This window comes from Bubalus kerabau, chromosome 6 (genome assembly GCF_029407905.1).
Source record: "Bubalus kerabau isolate K-KA32 ecotype Philippines breed swamp buffalo chromosome 6, PCC_UOA_SB_1v2, whole genome shotgun sequence".
NCBI lineage: Eukaryota > Metazoa > Chordata > Mammalia > Artiodactyla > Bovidae > Bubalus > Bubalus kerabau.
Window position 1 is genome coordinate 65139229 of NC_073629.1, and position 6000 is coordinate 65145228.

A 6000-nucleotide genomic window follows, 5' to 3' on the forward strand; every position below is an offset into this window, starting at 1 on the left:
ATATGGTGGCAAGGTAAAAATCACTTTATATTCAGCATGCTTAAATAAACCATATATATTCACTCTTCAATCTATAAACTGTTCCTAATTTTGTATAAAAACCTTGCGTAAATGAAAAGAAACCTGAATTTAATATTTTACCATGTAAGCATGCACAGTGCTGTTACATTCTATCTGTGCTAAAATTGTCACATTCCCAAGGCATCCATTTGAGAGATGTTGGCAAGCAAGAACTATGATGAGATGGGCATGAATGAATACAGCTGTGGGCTCTATACCCCCTTTAGAATTACAAAAAGAAGGTAATGCAATTGTGTTTTAAAGACATTATCATATCATTGATTTTTATCTGATAATTTAATTATAAGTACAATTTATTGGAAGGGTTTGCATCTTGTTCTAGGTATTTGTCCCTGTTAGGCACTTCATTATGCTGCTGTGATACTTTGAACTAGTCACTGGTAGCCAATTATGACATTTTCAGGGTAATTATTTCCTAGCAATGGTAGAAAAAGCTTTGTCCTCTGCTGTGGGCTTAGAAGACACTGTCCATAGTAAAGGTGCTTTTGTTGCAGTGTTGGACCAATAGTAGTAAGTTATCAGTGATCCAAAGCTATCTCATCTTTTTTGTTCCTGGGGATTCAGGATGGGGAACGCATGTACACCCATGGCAGATTCATGTCAATGTAAAGCAAAACCAATACAATATTGTAAAGTTAAAAAAAAAAAAAAGGAATGCAAGCTAAAAAAAAAAAAAAACAAAGGTTGACAAAGAAAAAATATATATATTGATCTTATAGGCCATGTGGAATATTCATGGCCCTCCATGAATATTCTGTGTCCAGAATATTCATGGCTCAGAAGCTTGAGCTCTGGCATCAGGCAGCCCTTGCTTAGAATCTCAGCTGAGTATCTATTCCTCTCAATCATTCTGAAAGAATGATGTTTTGAGTTTTGAAACTATGTCAGCTTTCCTTTTGGTTTGGTCAGTGAAGAATCTGCCATTCAGGAGACCTAGGTTCAACCCCTGGGTCAGAAGATCCTTTGGAGAAGGAAATGGCAACCCACTCCAATATTCTTGCCTGGGAAATAATATGGATGAGGAGCCTGGCTGGCTACAGCCCATGGGATTGCAAGAGTCGGACACAATTTAGTGACTAAATCACCACACCATTGAAACTATATGACTCCTTTTCCTTATCTGAAGGACTGATCAAGAGGAATTCAATACAGAAATGTTCTAAGAACTGAGAAAGAACTACCTGATTTCCTTTTTCCACAGAAGTCCTAAGAAATGGTCCTGGCTAAGATAGATAATTCAACATGTTCAAATGAGCTTGGACTGATTCACTTAAATTGAAGTGGAGAAGTGAAGTAATTCTTGCAACTCAAGCAGAGAAAACACTTAGTCTCAGCTATTTAAATATTTCAAGCAACAGAGTTTCTTGGATCTGAATTATGAATGGTTGTTGCCCTGTGCTCCACTTTACCTCACATGGATAAACACAGCCCAGGTTTGCAGCAGCGATTTTAATGTGCTCAGTCAGGCTAAAACCTTAATGAAATGGTTGCAAGATGAAAAGCCAATAACATTTTAACTTCAAGCCAGGGCACTGAGAGAACTGAAAAATCACCTGGGAAAGATCTGTAGAACAATTAGATGGACAGAGAAACGCTACTAATTGCTAATGATCGGCTGAAATGTATGTGGATGCCAGGGATGTTACTGTACAGGTGTGGGATTCCACTTGACATTTGTCTTAGATTTAATGTCTGACATTTGTGTAACTTCCAATTAAAACAGAATAATGATAATTAGATAAGAAAGAATCTGTTAAGCTCTGAAATTTTACTACATTCTTTACATAAAATAAACCACTACTTTGACATTTAACTAATTTTTTTCTTCTGTCTCTACAAAACATGTATCAGCAAAAACTAATGAACTTTATTGTATTCCTGCCAATTTGGAAGAGTGAATAGTCTAGGCAAAGTATGAATACAGTTAATAATGGCTGTATATTAAGTCCACACCCAAGGACGTTGTGCAGCCAGTATTCACTAATGTGTCTCTACTGGATGCTCCACACCATAATCCATTCTCATTGGTCAGTACTATTATCTCATTGGTTGGTGTCTATGTGGTACCAGTTGGTAAAGTTCCAATATCACCCTGGTTCTTAAGTATAATTAAAAAAAAAAAAAACAACTTTTTTTTTGCTGGTATTTATACCCTAGATTAAGGGCTCAGGAGTGGTTTAAAATATGGTGCTCAAAAACTTATCTTTCTTACTTATATTAAGAAAACTATGTGAAATGACAGTATGAACTCATTAAAATGAAAATTTCTAATATCACTGATTAATTATTGATTTGGATTTTTCTATGAATATAATTTAATGAGTCATCTAAACATTTTAGAGCAAATAAATTTTCACTTAAAAATCCATCTAATGTGGTTTACTAATGAAGTTATTTTAATGTGATTGTTTAATTATTCAATTTAGGTTTATGAATACATGCAATTGTAGTACCAATTTAAATATTTCCAACTTCTGGGGTAACTTTAAAAAAATAGCTAATATCTTTTCTTTCTCATACATTTTCCCTTTGATTTTTAGTATGCATGTCCACTAAGATACATTCAAAAATCTAATTAAAATGAAGAAAAATAGTAAGGAAATAATTTGATCCATTAACTCTAAAATATATTTTAGGGGGCAAACATCTGGTTTTGGAAAAGTACATTTGGAAAAATGAAGTTAGTTGTCTTTCAGATTCCAATGGAAATATTGTTTCTTTACTATTACTGATAACTCATTCTCAATCTAGGTTTATGTACAGAAATAAGCTCATATGCTTCTAAAACACATCAGAAAATTTTATTGACTCATACCAGATAAGTGGTTGAGAAGAAAAAACAATACAATTCAGTGATGTTTTGAAGTAGGAATCCATGTCGCTGGAGTAGTTAGGGAACTACTCTTTGGTCTTAGACTTTTTAGGACTAAGGAGGAAGAAGCAGTCAAAACCCATATGGCTAGAAGGACACATCACCCATAGTATCCATTGGCATCTGCCAAGCTTAGCCGTGGCCATATTTATTCAAGGATGAACTAAATACATGTGTGGAATGGTGGGGCTTTGGTAGATGAGTACACTTGTAACTATGATAAAATTTTATATCACCTATGTGGTACTTATGTTCTAAACAACATGTAATACATTTTATATTCCTTAACTTATGAGAGCCTATAAAGCAGATATTATCAATTCTATTTTCCAGATAAAAAAAACTAAAATTCAAGAATTTTGCTTCCCCCAAATCAGAAAGCTGGTAAGTGGCGAAGAAAACATTTATTTGAGGCCTATCTGACATGAAAGCAAATGTTCTTAATCACTGCTTTAAGGCATTGAAGAATCTGAGAATACCTCTACAATTATTTTTCTGCAAAAGAAGTGATACTAATTCAGAAACACCCTCCTGGAAATGCAAATCCAAACTAAAATAAGATACTACCTCACACTAGTCCGACGGAGAAGGTGATGGCACCCCACTCCAGTACTCTTGCTGGGAAAATCCCATGGACGGAGGAGCCTGGGAGGCTGCAGTCCATGGGATCGCTAAGAGTTGGACACAACTGAGCGACTTCCCTCTCACTTTTCACTTTCATGCATTGGAGAAGGAAATGGCAACCCACTCCAGTGTTCTTGCCTGGAGAATTCCAGGGACGGGGGAGCCTGGTGGGCTGCCATCTATGGGGTCACACAGAGTCAGACACGACTGAAGTGACTTAGCAGCAGCAGCAGCACACTAGTCCGAATGGCCACCATCAAAAAGTCCACAAATAATAAATGCTGGTGAGGATATGGAGAAAAGGGAAGCTTCCACACTGTTGATAGGAAAGTAAACTGGTGCAGCCACTATGAAAAATAGTATAGAGGTTCCTTAAAAATGAAAAATAGAGTTACTATATGATCCTGCAATCCCATTCCTGGGCATATTTCCAGAAAAGATGAAAATTCTCATTCAAAAAGATAGATGCACCTCAATGTTCATAGCAGCACTATTTATTGTAACTAAGACATTGAAGCAACCTAAATATCCACCTATAGATAAATGAAAAAAAGAAATGTATATTCCACATATAATGGAATATTTCTTATTCAGCCATAAGAAAGAATGAAATAATGTCATTTGTAGCCACATGGATAGACCTAGAGAGCATCATACAGAGTGAAGTAAGTCACGTAGAGATAGGCAAATATCATATGCTATCACTTATATGTGCATTTTAAATGATGCAAATAAATGTATCTACAAAACAGAAATAGACTCATAAAGAAAAACAACCACCAAGGACCTACTATATAGTACAAGGAACTATATTCAATATTTTGTAAAAACCTATAAGTGAAAAGAACCTAAAAAATATGTATATTCTTATATATATATATATATATATGTAACTGAATTACTTTGCTGTACACCTGAAACACTGTAAATCAATTATACTTTAGTTTTTAAAAAGCCATAAACATCCTCCTGATGTTTTTTAAAGCCTAAAACAGGTAATTCATTTTTTTGGTGTACAGGGATTCAAAAAAAGGAAAAAGATTAATGTGGAGACAGATATGCCAACTAAAGATTGTAAGGAAATTCAATGTAATATGATAATTGAAATCTGTATTGCAGTTAATAAGGAGCAGCATATATGCTCTGGGAAATGAAATCAATATGTTGATCCAGTTTTACATTATATCTGAATATCCCAGATGTGATGTTAGGCCTTATTTTAGCTATTTTTCCCAGTTCCAACTTAATTTTCTTCTTCATCCTCACTCAGATTAAATTTGTTTAACTAGATCAGACTTTCTCAATCTTGGCACTATTGACATTTTAGACCCGTTCATTCCTCAGGTATGTGCCCACATCCCTGGCCTCTAACCACTACACCCCAGTAGCACTGTCTTTTCTCCTCTGCCAGTTGTGATAAACAGCAATGTCTCCAGAACTGCCCAGTGTTCTCTGGCGGGCAAAATCACCAAGATTGAAAACCAGTGGTTTAATTCAACAGTGAAAAATTAATCATTTTGTTAGTTTTATTGACTTTGATTGAATGACAAAAATTTACAGAATTAAACTTCATTCAGTTCAGTTCAGTTAGTCGCTCAGTCGTGTCCGACTCTTTTCGACCCCATGAATCGCCGCATGCAAGACTTCCCTGTCCATCACCAACTCCGGGAGTTCACTCAAACTCATGTCCATCAAGTCAGTGATGCCATCCAGCCATCTCATCCTCTGTCGTCCCCTTCTCCTGCCCCCAATCCTTCCCAGCATCAGAGTCTTTTCCAATGAGTCAACTCTTCGCATGAGGTGGCCAAAGAACTGGAGTTTCAGCTTCAGCATAATTCCTTCCAAAAAACACCCAGGTTGAGCTCCTTTAGACTGGTTGGATCTCCTTTAGACTGGTTGGATCTCCTTGCAGTCCAAGGGACTCTCAAGAGTCTTCTCCAACATCACAGTTCAAAAGCATCAATTCTTGGGTGCTCAGCTTTCTTCACAGTCCAACTCTCACATCCATACATGACCACTGGAAAAACCATAGCCTTGACTAGACGGACCTTTGTTGGCAAAGTAATGTCTCTGCTTTTGAATATGCTATCTAGGTTGGTCATAACTTTTCTTCCAAGGAGTAAGCCTCTTTTAATTTCATGGCTGCAATCACCATCTGCAGTGCTTTTGGAGCCCTCAAAAATAAAGTCTGACACTGTTTCCACTGTTTCCCCATCTAACCCCATGATAAATATTCACTACAAAATGCACAGAGGAAACAAAAGAAAATTTATTTTTTAATACAATCAGGAATTTCCTCTAACCACTAGAGGAAATTCCCCACATATCTGTGGTTTGAATGTATTTCCCATTCCAACTGTTTCCTGCACATGACTGAAAATTCTTATACTTAAAGTACAGAGAAACAGAAAAAAAATTTGAAA